At 38.8% G+C, this 20,100-nt stretch overlaps 1 long non-coding RNA gene across 1 annotated transcript in view; it reads left to right on the top strand.

The window, feature by feature from the left end:
* LOC308067459 overlaps nt 1-20,100 on the top strand; it is a 71,177-nt gene extending 51,077 nt beyond the window's left edge. The window contains exon 2 of the long non-coding RNA XR_013929624.1: nt 1-20,100. This exon is cut by the window's left edge and continues 14,287 nt beyond it. This is a non-coding gene — a long non-coding RNA (uncharacterized lncRNA).

Genomic DNA, 20,100 nt, shown 5'->3' with positions numbered 1-20,100 from the left:
GAATTGTGTTCATAATAAAAAGCATTTTTTTATAGGACCTGTTGGCCACTCTAAGATAGAAGTCCATCGTGTCAGAGAAGAGGTGCAGTTTTGTCTTCACTAAAAGGTTGTGCCTTCAGTTGTAAGAGATTTGCCTGCAGAGCTCCTGGCAGATTATTGATTGATAATCTGACATATTTCTGTGTTTACAAGTTTCTAAAGTTCTGCTCATGGTAAGTTTTAGAGACATCACATGTTTTCATACATGTTCAAAGAAATTAGGTGGCTTCCAATCATATACATGTGGATATGTGTAGTTCAAGAGAAAACTGGGTACTGTTTGGAAATACTGTTCCTTAAATATTCATACATACGTGGTGAAATGCTTAGACTGTATAACTTTAACTGAAAGTATTTATCTGATTCTGATCTCAACAGATGTCTGAACAATGCCCCCCCCCTCCCCGTAACAAAGCATCAGCCTGCTTCCAGACTTCCCATGCTGAAGTTTTTGTGGTGGTCAGTGGTAACATGTATCTATTTTTCTCTCATACTTTTATAAAAACTACCTAACTTTTTAAAAATACTTTTTTTTCCCTTATGTAGTTTAATCCTGTCTTCTCTGTACTGGCTGATTTTCAGTTGAGTGTTGAAGATAGTTACTTTTTCATGCTGAGGACACCTGTTTTTTAACTCTGTGTATCAGTTTAAGGAAACCGGGGGAAAAAATACAGCAAAACATTTGGATCCATCTGGTTGGATGTGGGAACGTTGTGATCATCTGGACAAGATGGCAACCACCATCAATCAATTTGGAAAATAGTAGATTTGCCCCTGCTCTAGCTCTTTCTGGATGATCCAGAGGTTTTTATTTGCCTAATGATATGCTTGGTCATCCTTCTCCAGCTCTGTCTTTCTTCCCTCTCTCCATCACCACTGGAGGGGATTTTCCTCTCCTCCAGCACTAGCAGCCCTTCCACTGCTCTCACTGCTTGCCATGCTCTCCTCTAAGCATCTTTCCACAGGGGATTCACAAATCCTGTTGTTTTACGTCATATTGTCATTGCAACCACAGGCATGTGCCTGCATATGTCCCCTAGCAGGAGAGAGAAATGTGCTTCCTCGTGCCTGTGCTCTCAGCATGTGCGATCTGCTCTCCTCCCCCAGCCTCTCCCAGCCACATGCATCCTGCCTGCTGGGGCTGTGCCTGCTGCAAGGCTCCAACCAAAGCTGCCTCTGTCTTGGCAACGAGCGTGGAAAGGAAATGGGATTGTGCAAGTGGGGAGGTGAGCCACGTGGGTGCATGCAAGAAGAGGGAGTCTGAGAGGTGCAGGGTAGCAAACTTGCCTCTGCCTCCACATTGATGCTGCTTTCAAGCAGAATGCAGCTCAACGTGCAGCTATCCCCTTAGCAAAGGGACTGGGCTGTCTCTGTGGTCACTGGTGTTGAAAATGCTATGTTAGGTCTAAACCAAAAATATTGCCTTAGGCTCCATTTCATAGTCAAACCTGATTTAATAGGGCACATATAGCATCCCATAGCAAGATGAAGGGAGCTGCCAAAACACTACTGCAGTCAGTGTATCATACTCCATGACTGCTGGGCAATGGCTGGAAACCTGCTCAGTACCGCTCTGTGTCGTTTGACGCTATACACTTCCATATCTGGCCCATACGCACATGCTGAAATTCCTGAGCATGTGCGTAAAGTACTTAAATGCTTTGCTGAATAAGAATTGACTGAACATGTGCTTAAGTATCCTGCTGAATTACAGCATTAATCAGTTTTACAACTGACAAAATCACTGCCCCAGAAAAATATTCTCCAATTAGAATGAGTGGGATTATTTCTTTCATTTGTGTGAAATAAGTGTGTTCCCAGTTGTATTGAACGTGTTCTATTTTCTGTGATATTAGAAATCATTTTCCATAAGATTTCATATTGCTCAAGAGAAAACTTGAGAGATTTTGGAGTTGATCTGGTCCCTGGATTTGGGTTTATATTAAGAAAACATTGTAAGAAATGATGTAATGGGCCAAAAATATGCATTTGCTTTTTTTCATTGACTTCACCTAAGAGCAGAACTCAGGCCAGTGTGTATGTTCATTAATCTTCTCTTGTGGAAGCTACCTCTTTCCATATGTGATTTTAATTTGTTTGTAGAAACTGAATGTAGTTTTTCATACGGTAGAGTGCTCCTTTTTCTTCCTTATTTCCTTCACGGTCTTTTCATAATAGAGTTCAGAACCAGAAAAAAAGAAAAGAAAAAAAGCCCCAAACCATCAAACCAACCCCCTTTATATAAGCAGCCATTTTAATAGATAATAATGGTAATTTTTCTGCCCTGCTAATGATGATAATATTGATATTTATCAATAACAGATAGCATGCAAGTGCCAGGATGAATAGAGTGTTTTGCACAGTGGGGTTTTATATCTATATATGAAAGACTGTGCAGTAAAGGCTGCTAGCAGGCAGGTGAGGGAAGCTGAGCAAAGAATTGCCTCACAGCAGAGAGCCTGGTAACAGCAGAGGGGAAATTTAGTCCAACGCAAAAGCAGAAATAATCCCTGCAGTAAAAAAGCTGCAGAATCTGTAATCTCAATATCCAGCCCAACAAAGACCATGCATCTCGGGGCTCAGCTAAGTGAGCTCTCCCTGGAAATGGTGTGGGGCTCACTGCAGATAATTTGGGAGTGGGGAGGTCCAAGGAAAGCCTCCTGGTCATTGGAGCTAAACCTAGGCAGCCTGGATAGTTCCAACGCGCTGTTTAGGCTGCTATGCAATCCCTTTGGTGTTCAGTGTGTTTTATTTCATTAAGTCTGCAAAAGGGACTTTGAGAGGCGTTATCTTCAGGAGATAAATTTACAGCTGCTTTTCTTCCTATATTATGTTTACATTTTGAACCTGTGTGCCTGCATATTACCTGTTGGTAAAGCTGACTCTGTAATTATTGATCTTGAGGCTTATGATTGTTCACCAGACAAAGGGAAGGGGGAGAGGGAAGGGTGAGCACAGAACAACCAGCTTTTCCAAGACCTTCAGAGGTGACTCACACAGAAGCATATGGCCCAAATACTCTGCTGGAGCAAAGTACTATATCTACAGTGACAGCCCATGAGGTTGTTTACTGAGGCCAATTTAGGATGTGACCTTTGAGTTTCATTGCCGCAAATTACTTGAGGTACAGCGAGAAACATTTCTAAGGTGTGTCATGCCCACTTTCAGAGGCCCTGGATGGAATAGGGACCTGGTTATGGACCGACCATCTGAACATATCTAGGTGCTAAATGTAGGCATAAGGGTGACTGGAGAGAGCTTAGGTGCACGCTCTCAGCATCGCGCATGGGTCTGACTTGGAGCATGGCCCCAAACCAGATCTGGATATGGACAAGTTCAGGAACTTCCCTAGATGCCACATACATTCAGCTCCACTGCTTAATCACAGGATCACAGTTTGTTATGCTTATAGTCACTACCAGATCCAAAGGAGACAATATTACCTTTTTAAACAAAACAATAAAGCAATAAACGAACAATAAAACCAACACTCCAGATGTCTTTCCTATGTTAGATAACATAAAACTAAAGAACAGCCACATACATGCACTTTCTTCTATTTATTGTTTTAGTATCAGCTACAAAATGTTTCTATATTAGTGTCCACACTAGAAAAATCCCAACTCTTTGAATCACAGTAATTTGTATATTTTATTTTCTTAGGCCTGAATGTATTTCCTAAATAACACAAAAAAGCTTTTAGTTTGCAATAGTTTTTACTTGAATTTTCAGCAGCAATGCCAACATGTGCATTCCCCCCCATGTGTGTTTTGCTTTCCATGTTTCGTGTTACAGAGTCTGTGCAAGAGACTTTGAGAGGTGTTATCTTTGATACAGGAATTTATGGCCATTTTCCTATCTACCGTATGTTTACATTTTGAATCTGTGTTGAACATTTGTTATACTCACTTGTTGTGCCTTGTCTTAAATTAGATCATAAACATTTTGAGGCAGGGACCATGTCTTCCTGTATATTGTTTGTTTATTTAGGCCCTACTGTTATGGATGTGGAACTGACTAGGGGTGACTGCAATAATAAAAATAATACTGCTAGTAATTATTTTGTCCTGATAAAGAAACATACAACTCCTGTTATCAGAACATATCAGAGACTAGGGTGCTTAAAAAAGATTGTAGAATAGTAATCATCTTTGCAAATGCTTTGAACCCAAGTGTTAAGAGAAGGAAGGGGAGAAGAGTTATGTTTTATGGAGAGCCCTGGCAAAACCATTCCCAAAGTTGCTGATATCCAAATATTACCTATAGACTTGCATGTGCATCTAACAAACGTTTTGAGCAATTACCCCTAATTGCCCTCTTCTAATATTCTGATAAACAGGAAAATCTTCACTATAAGAACACACGGCTTATAAATGAAAGGGATGAAAGCTCGTGAAAGGACGGAGGCAGACCATACGTCATCCCACACCTAGGCACAACGGGATGCATTAAGGAAGCATTTATGGAGAGGCATTCCATCAAGTCAAGGTGTCAGAGGACATATGGTCTCTTTCACCATTAACTCAGTGAATTTCCATACCTTTCCACTGGTCCATATTAATCTCACTTTGTGATGGTCAGCTTTGTTTGATATCATTGAGGCTTTGCTCCGAGAATACCCAATATGCACATGCAAAATTCATGAAAGTAAATAACTAAAAATCACCTCTTCGTGCCTGTTTTTTTGCAAAAAAGAAATTAAAAAAAAATATTGGGTCAAACAGAAATGTTTTCAGTAATCAAGACAGAAATTAAGAAATATAGGTATGAATACTTAGGTTTATCAATATAGATACCTGCTTTGACCCTGCTTCCTGACTAGAAAAAGTTGTTAGTATATGTCTTTGAAATACAGTGTAGCATATTGGTACCAATTTGTTTGGCACGTGAAGGTGTACCCATCCATCTTAACCATTAGTCGTGATCCCAGAGATATCACTGGGATGCTGGTAATTGCTAATAAAATGCACATGTAGAGATGCTTGTGATAAACATTGTGGCAGGAGTTGGTAGAGCCACTAGGTAAGCGTGACAAAGTTAAATCTTACTTTCAGCTCTTCTAAAACCAGATATGCTTATCTCTTTTATCTCCTTAGTTGGCTTTGGGGACCTATGGGAGAGGCTGAAGCAGGGGGGAGTCTTCCTCCTTTTTTGGGGCTTCTTTGTGCTCTGTGGATATCTGTAGAATGTCTGAATTTAGGTAGAGGAATATCTGCTAATCCTAAACGCAAAGCTACATTTCTCTCTCTGTGGATCTTTTGTCGTCTCAGAAGATATCACACAGACACCTTCATCATCAAAAAAATGCTGAAAAATAGTTCATACACATATGATCAGGCTAACTAAAAGTTATTACTATTATTTTTTAAGATGGACTCTGTTTTTATTTTTGGCATTTCTTCAGCTAAGCAATTATTGTAGCCCAAAATCTCTGCAACTTCTGTCAGGGAAAACTTGAATGCAATGACATTGTGTTTTTCTTACAAATAATTGAAATAATACTAAAAATTCCAAGAAGCCCTAATGCTGGGGGGAAGAAGGAAAGAATTTGTGAAAGTGCTAGGTGGGAATAAGAAAGCTTTTAAGACAATCATTATAATAATACCATCATAATAATGCCTTTATCTTGAGGGAAAAAAAACCCAAGAAAAATCATCAGCCAAGCAACCACCACTAAACCTGGGACTAAAACAATCTCTCTGAATTTTCAATTATCATAAAACACTGGTGTTTTCTGAGAATAAAAAAAAAAACAACACAAAAATATATGTCTTGATTTTATCATGACATCTTGTTTTCCACAATACCTTTCTCCTGTCCCAGAGACTTCACCCAGGCTCTGTGAAAAGTCTCCTCAGTCAGGGTGCTTTACACATTTGTATTGATGAAATATTGCTACGTTTAGAAGTTTTTAAATTCAAGGGTCTTTTAGTGAATGTTTAGAAGCACTGATAGAGTAGAAAAACTCCCTGCACACACCTGTTTCATTACATTTTCCCGCAGAGAAAATGCTGTCCTGTCAAACTGCTGTATACTTCCTAGCCCTCCAGTATAGTCTGTGTATGTACTTACGTGTGTGTTTAATATACGTAAAATCCCTTGTTTGCACAAAGAATATTGTTATTCCCTGTACATTTTATCTGATTCTTGGCATGAAAAAAACCCCACAACAACATACTGGACTGAAATTTAGAATGAAAAGCCAGACGAGTGTAGACCCTTTACTTAGCCTAGATCCTAATGATACACTGTCCAATGTTTTAGAATATATGCATTCAGAAAATCAAGTTATTAGAGAAAAATTCTCCATCCTGAAAAACAGGCTTATCACTGAATCAGGAATTGCCAGTAATGTCTCCTTTGGGATGCTTGTTTTTAAATTGGCTTTTGGGAGGCTTTTATGACTGCATCCACATCAGTGCTGTGATTCACAGCAGTGATGCAGTTTTGAAGCAAATCCCCCAGACTGTCCCGTTTACCATGCAGTGGTTCAGTTCGCAGAGTGGTTTTGCAGCACATAAGCTGGATTCTGTTTGGAGAAAACTAAACTGGAGGCTTTGATCCAGGCATGTGCCAAATGTTCTCCAACTCCTATTACAGGAATAAGAGGCCAAACCAATGACTAGACCTCCAGAAAGCTTGGAATCACACTGGGATATTTCTGTTCAGGGATCCGGACTAAATCAAGTTCAAAACAATCCTGTGTCTTTACCTCCCCTGTAGGGGAGATAAAGAAGCTTCAGTACCAACAGCTCCAACCTATTGATCTGCTCCTGTGGCCACAACTGCCTTGAGAAAGTAGATGTAGCCTATGACATCTTGAAAGTATTCCAGATTTTACAAATGTTTTCTGTGTTATGTTAGTTGTTTTTCACTTCTCTGTTGCTTGGATCTGGTGCAAATATTCTTAAATGAATTTTAAATGATCTGAGCTTGTGCCCATTTTTTGTTGCAAAATTTAAGCTCAACCTATTCTTTTTTCCTCCAAAGATCATACTGCACTGTGAAGCCATTTGTATGACTTGAGAAATTTTTTTTCATTTTCATTGAAATTGCTGTTTATGGAGATGTTTAAGAAGATGATATACATTCCTCATCTCAAAAAGGGTGAAAGGAAATTGCAAGAACTGTAAGTTTTTCACAACATTTTTGTCCTCAGATTTTCAAAGCTGTCTAATATTGCCTTACTATTGAAAATATCCAACTCCCAAGCCTATGTTATGCCAGTGGGCACCAAAGCTTATGATCAAGTACAAGCAGGTTGTGATATTTCTAGGTTTTGGTGGAACATGTTTGCTTTACAGGTTATTTAAATTGTGATTTTTAATTTAGATATTAATCTCTTTTGTAGGTTTTACTTATGTGCTTGGCCTCATTAACCCATCTGTTTGACCTGCATCATTCTCATGTTGACAAAGATAGGCGTTATGAACCTTAAAATGTCATAAACACCTCTAAAATGTGACCCTACTTGCAAGCAGTGGGGAAGGTTTGACAGCATTACACCAGTCATCTGATAAGCTCAGGTCAAAAGTCTCCCAATTGCTTGCCTTTTGTTTGGGTGTCAAAGAGGCAAAAGCTTTTCATGTTTTTAATAAGCAAATTAATGAAATACTTATAGTACATTGCATACATTAACTCTTAGGTAGCTGGTTTACTTCTGGGGCCATCTTTCCAAAGGTCAGAGGCCATAAATGCAGTTTCAGTTTTCCAGGAAACAAAGAGGACAGTATATTTCAGTAATCCTTTCCTGCATGTAGTTAAGATTCCCTTTTTTTTTTTCACTTTGGCTTACTTTCTAGAGGCATAGTAACACTTGCCAGCTAAGCCAGATGTAGCATTTCAACCAAAAAAATGCACCGGATGCGCGTTCCAAGTTTGCCAATGGCTATGCATGAGGCTGGAATGTCAGAGCAGGAGCGGCGGATTAGGAAGATTGTGTTCGTGTTACTCAAAGCAGGAGCCCAGAAAATGTCTCTGGAATTTCACTCTTTCAGCCACTTTTTCTTCATAGATATAAAACATTTGTTTGGTAACATTTTCATGCTCCTTACAATGGCTCACTATAGTGTTGCTTACATTTTCAAGGTATTAATGAATTAGTCTTCATATATATGCTCCACAGGAATTTAGAAAGCGTGATTTTTCTTTCTTTAATAAAGAAAATAAAGAAAAGAGACTTTTGCTTACCTAGGATGACATTAATACAATGGCAAGCTATTTTTATGTCTCCTGTTTCCTCTCTTCTTCAGATAAATCTATGGTTTCTTAATTTTTCTAAGCAAAACCTAATTTCATGTAAAATCAGTATTAATAATGCACTTTTGGCTGTGAAAGATCATCTGCCTGTTACTTTTCTGTGGGGTCAGATGACCCAGTATAACTGTGAGGGAAGAAGTTTAGCTCCATCTTATTTACCGCTACTGGGTGATGGCTTTTCTAGCTTGCATTTTATACTAATTTAAACCATTATTTGGCATCTACTATCTAATACTTCCCAGTTTTCATCCTCAGCCACAAAAGCATGCTGCACCTATAGGTAAGCACCTCCACACTCCCTTTGCAGGTAGGGAAACCAAGGACAAGAAGTTAATTGAAAAGCCACGGAAATATGCCTCCTGCTTGGACCTTTAGCAGAGAGACTTTCATTGACTTCCAAACTAGATACAGAAACCTGAACTTCTGTCTCCTAAGGCGATTCACAGTCTTCACGTTAGCATAACATCAGTAGATGTTACATGAGTAGATGACCAAACCCTTGTCATTTCAAGGGTTTTTGCCTGTCTGGAAATGCTTCTTAGATAGTCTCTGGTGCTTTAATTCTAGAATCAAATCGTTGCATGCTATAAATGTAGTTCAGGATGTGTTTTACTGAAATTCATTGGATGCCGTGAATTTCTATGAGGTAGGTTGCTGGAAGTAATCAAAGCTACTGAAACAAATTGACTTCTCAGACCTGTGGTCAGGGTAGAAAATCAGCTCTTCTATTAAGCACACTACTGAGAAGAAGAAAAAGGTTAAGTCAATAGAATATTCAAGGAGAAGGGGGAAGGTACTCATTCTTTCATGTGACTGAAATTCTGTAAGCATCTTTAAATGATGCTCAATGATTTCATTTCATACAGGTTTCACTCTTGACATCCAAACCAACAACCACAGACTGTTTCTCTTGCAGACTTAAGTAACTAGTGCCTGGACCGTTAAACATACAGCAAAACCCCATAAAATGAGACAAGAAGCTGTAAAACACTGGCTAGAATAAGCTCTTCCTGCAGCGGGCTGTGGAATCCAGGCTAAACTGAAGCCTGCATTTTGGGAAATATCTTCCTTTAGCCCAGGTCAGGCTAAAGTGCTTTGTTCTCTAAGGTTCCACCCACACTCCGTGAACGAATGTTCCACAATTTACTAGGGAACAGATATTTAAGTTACATAAAAGACATAAGAAATACAACCATGAGATGATTTTATCCCCTTTGCACTGGTTGGACTGCTTTCATTCTAAAATGAAATAAAAAATGTGGGGAAAACTGCCTTATTAACAAAAGCTATTAAAGTAATCTAAACATCACATTAAGCTTTGCTTGCGCAGCAGTAGACACAATAAGAAACACATATTACAGTCATTTAGATGCAAGATAATTTACTATTTTTAAGATCTTATAGCATCCTTTTCCAAATTCTTTTCTTTTACTCTTTGCTGTTTCTGAATATTTTGTTGCTTCCCCAGCACTGTCTGCTGAGGAAAGTTTTTTAGCTGGAAAACCTTTCTCAGAGTACATGTCAATTCTTTGCTATCAAACTGGGTGGTCATGTCAGTGGGGATCTTACAAGTGTTTATCCTAAGCCTGGTTTGTTCAATATTCACTAACCTCTAGGACTGTGCAATAGAGCATGCCCTTATCAAGTTTGCAGATGGCACCGAGCTGCCAGGGTGCGAACACCTTTGGAGCAGGATTAGAATTCAAAATGATTCTATTAAATTGGAGAAGTGACCTGCAATTCAATAAAGACAGCTTGAAAGTACTACAATAAAAAGGGGGTGTTCTGCAGAAGGGAACCAAGGGGTTAGAGCTGGTCCACAGACTGAGTATAAGTCAACAGTATGATGCTATTGCATCTTGAGACGGCTGCAGTTTTGAAGTCCAGCATTACACACCGCACTTCAAGATGCAGACATATCAGAAAGAGTCCAGAGGACAGCAACCAAAATGATGAGAGGTTTAGAAAAAGTGACCTATGAGGAAAGGTTGAAAGAACTTGGTTTGTTTAGTCTAGGAAAGAGAAGACTGAGGAGGTACATGATAACAGACTTCAAATATTTAAATGGTTGTTATAAAGAGGAAGGAGATCAATTATTCATGTCCACTAAGAATTGGACAAGAAATCAGGCATGGCTTTAATTTGCAAGAGGAGGATTCCAGTTAGAAAGCTTTCTGACTATGCTGGAGCACATTAGCAGCTTCCACAGCCTCCCTGGGTATTAAAGGTTTATAAGAGTGGGTTGAACAGACTTTCTAAGGGATGGTTTAGATCTGCTTTTGCCTCAAAGCACTGTTTAGGACAACAACTTCTTAAAGGCTTTCCTGGCCTAACTCCTATAGTTGTAATACAGATTTGTAATGTACGCATCCCTATGTGATTATGCAAGTGCTAAATTATCACCTGAAAGCATACTGGTTTTTACTTACCTCTCCAGGTACGTGATGCAGTGATAGTGAGGAAATATCTGCTATTTGCTAAAAGAAAATTGCTCAAGAGTTTTAAAAAACATTTCTTTAAATGCAACGGTGGAAAATCAGAACTCATACCTGACCTCATCTGACAGCTGCTATAGCCCTTGTAAAGGGATTAACAACCTGGACATAAAACAAAAGTTATTGCCAGTTATTAAGGTGGGATATTGCTCAGCACAATTAGGCCACGTCACAAGTCTGTGTGGGGCTATGCCTGAGTGGAGAATTACAGAGAAAAATGATGATTTTCAGATCTCTGTGAAGAAGCCCTGATGCTGTGGTGAAGGGGAGGCTAAGGAGGGTTTGGAAACATCCTGAGAGAAACTGGAGGCCACCGATGCTGGGGTATGAAACTGTGCACCAGACATGTGCCTGACACTGAAAGGGTCCCCGCTAAAAAACACTGCACAGACCCTATGATTTCTTTTTTTTTTTTTTTTTTTTTTTTTTTGGTACTATCTACTTTATATATAAATATATATGTCCTCGTGGGATCCTTTAGGTCTGCAAAATGTGTCTGTATGATGCAGCACAGTGATCAATAAGAAAAGCTGAGTCCTGACCCTGGCAGAGTTTCTGACTCTGAACATTTCAGACGACGCCTCCCAGCCCAGACAAGATCTGCTTCTCTGCTGAGTAAGGAGGTGCTTTGGTAGCTTGATTCTACAAATCAGTATTTAGCAACTTTCACTCTTCAGAGATGCGTGAAAGAGACAAAATGATGATTATGCTACATGAAAGGTATAAAGAAATAAAACCATTGTTATATTATGGATTATTTTTCATAGCAATTTGCAGGCGAGCCTATGTGTTTCAATTATAAAAGAATGAGTTAGCTTATAATATGCTAAGTTCTTTTTATTAGTTGATTAATTTTTCACTTAAATTCTAAAAAAGTCATTATTTCTTCATGTTTAAGCCTTCACTTCTACCGCCTTCTTTTGTAGTGCTTTTCTTAATTACCTGTGGTAATTTGCATCAGCAAGAAACTAAGAATGCTTTGCATGTCTTTAGTGTCTTCCCTCCTCTTTAGCTATTGATGTAGTTACAGAGAGAGCTCAGCACTGTAGCATCTGGCATCTTGAAACATTATTATAAACATTAATTAAATAAACCTCTCGATACTTCTGACAGGTGATGAGAGCTGCTGACTTCTCATGAGAGCCCTGGTGCCCATTTTACAGGTAGAAAAACTAAGGGTATATTTGAATTGTGAGATTTGCAGATAGTTCCTTGCTTCCAGGTTCCAGGTGCATGCCCTGGCCATATCCCAAATCTGTGCTGGGGCAAAAGCCAGGCTCTTTCTCCCCGAGGATCTTGGTTTCCTTAGGAAGGAGACCTGAGTGCTCAGACGGGGAGGGGTGGCTAGCTCGGCTAGGTGTTGAGTCAGGCCTGTGGGTTGCACGGTGAAGCATTATCCCCACAGTCTAGACATAACCAAGGCAAGTTAATGGATTTGCAGGAGGCTCATGGTGATTCTGCATTAAAGGTGGGAGCAGATAAAAAAAAAAACTTGGCTTCCTCATCACGCACTTCCTCCCATTTAACTATCGAGATGACCACACTGGTTTTGCACATTTAACAAGTCCAATGCAAACAAGATTCTTTCCCCCATTTTCATCAACTTCGAGATGTTTTATTTTCAGGGGTCTACAAAGGCAAATGCACAATTCAAAGAAAACCACAGCAGTGACTGCATAGAATAACAATCTCACTTCATTTTGGAGCAGAGCTTGGAAAATGTGGCTACAACCTAAACTAGTAGAAAAATGCAGCACACTCCTTCCCTCTTTCTAGCTGCTTTAAACAAAGGCCACAGGTAGTAGACTCTCTTCAAACCCATCTACTTGCTGTGCAGAAGGACCAAGCCAGAAGACGGCTTTCAAAACTGCAGCATCTCCATGTTGCCAGATGCACGTTCTTGCTTTACAAACTCCAACATGTTTTAGCAATTAAATTCTGTTTTTCCTGGATTAAATGTCAGTTTGTCAGCCTGTGGACAATTACAATAGATAGTCATGGGGCACTGCACCAGTTAATGCACTTTACTCAAAATATGAGGGACTTGCCTTTCAAATTAAAAGTTACCTTGCCAGCAACAGCCATTCTTTCTTTGACAGCACACTTGCTTTTCCAGACTTCTTTTTAATTTTTGTTCCCCGTTTTCACATTTTCATATTATAGCACTGGACTATTGATTTGGTAGTCCATGAGTGGTCAGACAAGGTCCAGGGAAATCAAATAGCAACATTTCACTGCCTTTTCAGAACTGCTGGATTAGCCCTGGTGCCTACAATTTAAGAACGGATCCCTATCCAGAAAAGCACTTTAGCACGTGATAACAGTTAATCGTGTGCTTAAGTGCTTTTCTGAATCTGGGCCCATATAAGGAAACACTTCTAGCAAACACTTCCAGCTAGTTCAAATAGTGTCCAACTTTTCCTGATATTAGATTTCCTCTAAAATATATAAGCAGAACTCCTTCAAATATTGAAGAACCTCACTAAATTCTTCCCTTCAAACAATTGTTTGGAGGTTTTCTCTGTTATTGACATAAAGATTGATCCAAGTTGCAAAAGAAAAAATGTGTTTATGCAAATATTAAGTGCCTGAAAACTACACCACAGCTGTTTAGTTTTTGGATGAAAGTCTTGGCTTGTAGTATAAGATGCGTCAGCGTCTATGAGACTTAGAAAACATCTTTTGTTACATGGTTATTTCAGTGGAAATACACTCTTCAAAACCTTCTCTTCCAGAACAAATTCAGATTTCTCTACATTTAACATTGTGAAATTATGAAAAGCTTCTTGGCATATGTGTTCCTTGTCAAAATGAATCTAGAATGAGATAGTGACAATGAGGGACAAAAATTTTGGGATCACTTATGCTCTTAAAATTTTGGAGCGTGGAATTGTGTTCTAACTACAGGGAAGCTGCAGCTGCAATGAGAGGGTTCAGTATTCCTGTAAGAGGTGGTCATTGAGTGCAACAAGTGGAACAGGATGATTTCATTCCATATGTAAACATTAGCGATAAGAAAGAGAAGCCTTCTATGTTACTTTTTTTCTTTTGTTGCGTTAACTTCAGACCATGCATCATCTCTAATGAGCTTGATAAAGCATAGCAAGGAAAATGTGCCATAATTCATCATGATTTCCATTTCAAAAGTGACAGCCAACTTCAGAAAACAGTCCACTTTGCAACAAAGGAAAAGCAAAAAATGATAATGGAAACAAATATCTTCAAATGAAAACTTACAGTCCTCTCAGATCTGACTCCCATTATGGAAAAGTGGGCTTGATTTTGTTAACGGTACCCAGGGATCCTCTTTGGTTCATCTTGTAAAAAAAGTATTTGATTTTTCTATGTTGTCCACTTCAGAAGAAACAGCACCCCAACATTTTATTGAGCAATAAGAGCTGGTATATGGAAAAAAGCAGGATCAGCATTTTAAATTGTTGGAAAATGTAACATTAGATTTAATTCTTTCCCATTAAAAAGCTATGGCCCATGCTGCAATGGAAGGTATAAATAAACTGCTTTCAATAACAATAAAGGAGCAATCTGTATATTTTGGGAGCTTCTGAAGTATTTTTACTTCTTTGCGTGAATATTGAAAATATTTTTTTTTCTTTTGGTGGCTGCAATCCTCTTTTAGAAATCAGTTTATATTCTTTCTGGTACATCTGGGTGCCTTAGATATCACAGGTGTCACCATTTACATAATTTACCTTTAATCTTTAGTCTTTGAAATAATTTTGTTTTGAAAGAGGGTTAAGTCTTGGGTTGGAGAAGAAAATGGTACTTCCTGAGATGAGGGAAAGGAAAGGTGGAGGGTGCCAGAGCAGGGCTTAGCAATGGAGCCCTGCACCCTGACTCCTTCGCTTCCCAAAACTGAATCAGTGTCCTAAAGATAATGCAGATTTGTCCGGTGGTGTCAGATCTACTAAACATGATGTTGACAGGCTCTAAATCTTTTTTTTCCAGTATGTGCCATCTTTAAGAGATGTGATGACAGGAGAATATTTTATGGCAATTTGGAGGTGAATGATCACTGCCAGAACACAGTGTGCTGCTTTAAGATTGTGTAAATTTGTGAGGCAGAAGACTGACCAGCAGCCTGCCCAGGATGATCTCCTGGGCTGAGCTGTTGTATCCCAAACTGGAGGCAAAATTTGCCAAGAAACTGGGAGATGCTTCCTCTCAAAAAGGCAGGATGTTGCTCTCCTGAGGCACCATCTGCTAAGCATCTGAGAAGTCACATCCCACCTTAAGTGGGCTCACAGGTCGTATTTGTGTTTCTGTGCATGAAACAGATAAGAGCAATTGTGGTCTCTGATGATATCTCTGCTGAAGACAGAGCAGGCATCCATTTTGTGTGAATACTTCAAAATACCCAATTAAAATTAACTGTTTGGAAAACGCTAGTTTTTTACTGTTGATTGATGAACTAGGGTGTCGTTACAAAAACAGAAGAAACAGCAGCTACTGGTGTCAAAGTGAATTTATGTGAACCTTCTAATAAAAAATTCTCAAAAACTTATACTCAGGATCATTCTTATGTAAGTAGTTAATTAACATGTGGAACTCACTGCCACAAAATACAGTATCTTTGAGGCATGAGTTTAGCAGGATTAAAGGGATTTATTAAACACTTATATGGATAATGAGACCATCCGCAGTTACATTACACGGGATGAAACCATACATTAGGGATATAAACAATTATGCTTCAGGACAGAAGCCAACTACTGACTAATAGAGTTAAGGAGGAAATTCACTCCATAATTATCCAGGATTTTATGCACCTTTTCTAAAAGTTCTGCTACTGGCACTGTCATGAATGGGCTACTGCCTTACAGGAAATATTGGAATACAGGAGGAAATATAGGAAAAATAATGAAATTATGAATTCATTTATGTCTAAAGATATTGTCTTATTTTTCCTCCTCCTTAATAGTAATAATTGCAGTCTTTTATTAAAAGAAAATTGGAGAATGGGAGATGAAAAATTAACCCAAAGCTTATTGAGGCTAATGAAACAGGGTCCTGCCTCCTTCTGTATATAAACTGAATATCATCAGTTCATGTTTTTTGAATTTAAGAGAAAGAACTAAGGACATTGCTTTAGCTGATCTTACGCCTTCAGTTTGCATAATGGCATTATAATATGGTCAGTACCAGTTTCTTAAGTTACACTTTTGCATCCTAACACACTGCTCTTTTGATGGTGCTATGAGCATAGACTTGCACTGAGTTGTCTAAAAGGATGCTGATACTCATGAACCCAGCTCTATTAGGAATTTTAACACATTCTCTGAAAGGGGCTTTGCAATAATTTGAATCTCTAGGAACCAGCATCCAGCTAGGACTTCTGCTGCTCAGTAGACCCAAGATACCATGTCTCCCATGCAGGCACTTTGCCTACTTAAAGTAGTCCACAAAGGAGGATCTTTTAGCATCATATAAGGTATAGCACAACCTACAGAAGGGGAAAGAATGCATCAGGCAGGACTGAATTGCCTTTGACCTGTTTCAAGATCAAAATAATTACAATATCAAATTGTCTTAAAACAAAAAAGCAAATAAACATTTGGTTTTTAAATCCCAATATTTTTTTCACCAGGAATATGTGCAGTTATGCCCTCTGAGTCCTCTGTGGAGCTCTGGGTATGACAGCAGGGAAAGTGTCATGTGCCTTCTCAAGTCTCCCTTGTAAGGGCTTCTCATTGGAAAAGGGAAAAGAAGCTTGCGTCGCTCACATTTTTGTCAGCGATTTTTCTTGGCAGCCATAGGCTCGCGAGAAGCACTTGCTTACAGATTCCTGTGCATGCTTGCTGACAGAAGACCTGAGCACATGCAGTAAATCTGATGCATCCACCCAAAGGGTCTCAGATTTGCTGTGCATGTACAAGGCATTACTGTATACCACTTGTACTGGCCATGGCTGGGACTACCAGATGCTGTATAGCTGTGCGATTTATGGAATTCCTAAATAAATATCCAAGGCTCTCAAATTTGGCTGAGGTGAAAGTTTTGGGTGGAAAAGAGGATATTTGTGGTGAAACCCAGCCTCATAGTAACTAATTGCTTCTTCTCAACAGCTTCCTTCTTTTGTTCCTCAAGGAAAGGATTCATGGACTCTAGGTTGTCTCTGCTTGTATTATGGGGGAAATTGTAATGTCTCAAATGGCACATCAGTACATACAAACAGAGGGCTGTGCAAATAACTATTCACCTATATCTCTGGGACCAGTACCAAAATCACTGAAGTCAGTGGAAAAACTCCAGAGAGCTCCTCTATCAATCAGAAAACACAACTATGACTTGAATTAAAGACAAAAAAGCAATAATAAAATAGGAAAACAATGAGAGGAGCAGGTGTTCAGCATATTTGAAAGGCAGAAAAGCAAACTTTTATGTTATAGCAGTGATGCTCTGCAATGAAACTGAAGTCTGTCAACATCCAGATATGTTTCACACTGTATGTTTGGCATTGCAACAGGTGGTTACTGCCAGATATACCAATGAAGAATATTCCAGATTTTTTAGCTATTGCATGAAGTCTTTCCACCAGATGAATTGGCTGTATTTGGCAGCAGTCAGTTAGTAAATAAAAAATGATCTAGAGTTCACAACTATTGTAGCTTTAAAAAGCCAGCTAAATAACATTGTTTTTCAGCAATGGCATTCCTCACCCAGAAAGGAAGTCCCAGAGAACACAGAAAAGGAAGAAAGCTCTGACAGTCAATAAATCTGGGCAATGTTGAATGAAATGGTTAAATAAGTAGGGAACTCATTATTAAAAATGTCCTTTAACAGCCTATTTACATTTAAAGAGGAGGACTGAGAAATGAGGCAAAGCTTCTGTACAAAGATAAATTTGGTAAAACCGCCATGTTAATGTCTAGGGGATGGCATGTGTAGGTTAGGGTTGATTTTTTTTATAGTCTGCTGGGTCTTTAGCCTGCTGATTTTCCACTATGTTGCACAGCCTCAGTGGACAACTTCTGGCTATTTTTACCTATAAACACAGCTTTGGCTAAGAACAAGGTTTCAAATTGTAGTGTGCTGGGATTTTTTGTAAAGAAAACTCCTTATTCACTGGAAATTTGCTGACTGCTTGAAAATGAAGACTGTTTCAGGAAAGATCAGTTTGGGTCATTTTCCCACTTTGATAAGAATCTGGGAAGAAAAAAAATTTGAAATTGCCAGCACATTCCTTTCCGCCATTTTCAAAAGTGAAGCAGCCCAGTGCTAGTACTGACAAAAACAGCTCAAAATGATCAAAACAGCTGTTTCAGTGGACTGCTTCCTCTTCATCTCTTATTACAAACCCACAATTTACTCTTTTTGTTTTAGAATTGCAGTCCCATTTTCTCCTAACAGTCTTACCTGTGTTTCACAACCCAAACAAAAGCCCTGTGCTATGCAGCTCCAGGCGTATTTCTGCCCTTGGATCATCTATTGTGTTGCTTTTGACAAACTGTTTAAATACATCAGGCTGAGCTAATGATTCTAATTTGATGGACCTTATTTATAAAGCTGTTATATACCATTAAAAGTAATACTGCATATTATCAATTTATGTTGATAATTTTCCAGCCATATAAACCCGAGGAAGGAACCAATTCCACGTCACACATCACATATATATTTTTACCATTTTAAGGCCCAGTTTTAAGGGAAACTCTGTGTTTTTCAGGACCACAGCTTCCCCCTTTGCTACAACTGATGGAGCTGCGCTAGTGGAGCCTTATTGGTGTTTGTTTCAAGCATTAAGTAACCTTGGGGAAGCCTTTTTCTTCCTTCTGCCGTTCTTTCGTCCGCTCACAAAGCAGGTTTCAGGTTTGGGCCTGCTGGTTGAGGGGAATGCTTAGCTCGCCTATTTAAAACACAACTGGATTTTGCTATTCAAATGTAGGAAACCTAATTACACATTGGTAAATTCTCTTCAGTCTACCAAACACAGAAAAAAAACAGTGACAGAAACTGAAAGGCCAAAAAAGAGAAAAGAGTCCCTAAGACCTAATGAATCCAAACTAAACACCTCTCCACAGAAATGTCAAACATTTCTCTTAGCACAAAACAAGGCTTAAAGAATTCCCTGCTTTTGTCTCTGGGCTAATTCCTTAAGCAGAGAGGGGGATTTTCTTCTGGGAGTGTTATTTCACAAAGAACTAAACAGCAAATAAACAAAAGACTCTCAAAGAGTGAGAGAGTATAAATAAAATTCATGACTCCTTAAAGAGTTTACACTGAAAGAATGTGGGGGATTATTTACAATTAAAGCATAGTCTGTGGAATACAGTTATTATTACAAAAATGAATAAGAGGGTATTTCATTTAGCGCACAATGAGAGTGCACCTGGGTCTTCTCCATTTGTTAAAATTGGAGAAAACTCACTTGCCTTCAGAATCATCTATTAGCAAACTCTTTTTCATATACCAGGCCGGGTAATCCAATCAAAAAACTTGTTTATGAAGTTGCAAATTATCGGTGTTGTAGCTGTAGAAAGTGTCAAAAGGAAAGGACAAAAACCAGGGGGACCAAAGCATGAAAGTTGAGAATGTCCCTCCTTTAAGAGAGAAAAGAACCCCCAAGTAAAAACTTTTATCTGTTTTTCTGTGAAAAGTATACTTCAAATCCTCACCCCCACAGCCAGGCCTGCAGAAATGAAAAAACACACCTTGTCAACAAAAAGAAGTGGTTTTATACTTCAGGCCTAGAAGAATGCAAGTTTTTAGTAAAGTGAAAAGTAACAAGAAAAGGAAGAAAAACTTTGGGGGAATCTCCCTTCTTCCTTGCCAAGCGGAATATGAAACAATAGAGTAGGTTAATAATGAAGACAAGGTTAGCTGAGGGATAAGATGAACGTGGAACAAATACAAGATTTCACTTCCAATAAATTAGGCAGACACAAATGAATGGTTATTAAGATAAAGAAGCATAGGTTGAAGAAGTCACTTGATTATAAATTATAGAGCAATTAGTCCTCTTTTCAGTGCTTTTTTTTGTTGTACTAGGCATTTTGTATGCTACAGCAAATGTGTCATAAAACAATGCTAATAATGATGTTGTTGAAAGCCAAGGTACAGCAGCCAAATCCCATATATATGTGTGTATATATATGCGTGTATTAATAGGGTTGTGAATGATATATGAGTGTGTGTAGCCATACGGGTGTATGTATCTCTATGTGTACATCTGTGTGGGTGTACACACATGTCTGCCAACAGCATAAATATCACAAGGCACATCCATGTGCAGCCCTTTTAATTCTTTAGAGAAGTGATATATTAATATACATTAAAAAAGAAAACTATA

The sequence above is a fragment of the Falco punctatus genome (genome assembly GCF_963210335.1).
Source record: "Falco punctatus genome assembly, chromosome: 7".
In the NCBI taxonomy this organism is placed as follows: Eukaryota; Metazoa; Chordata; class Aves; order Falconiformes; family Falconidae; genus Falco; species Falco punctatus.
This window is presented reverse-complemented; position numbering and strand designations above follow the sequence as displayed.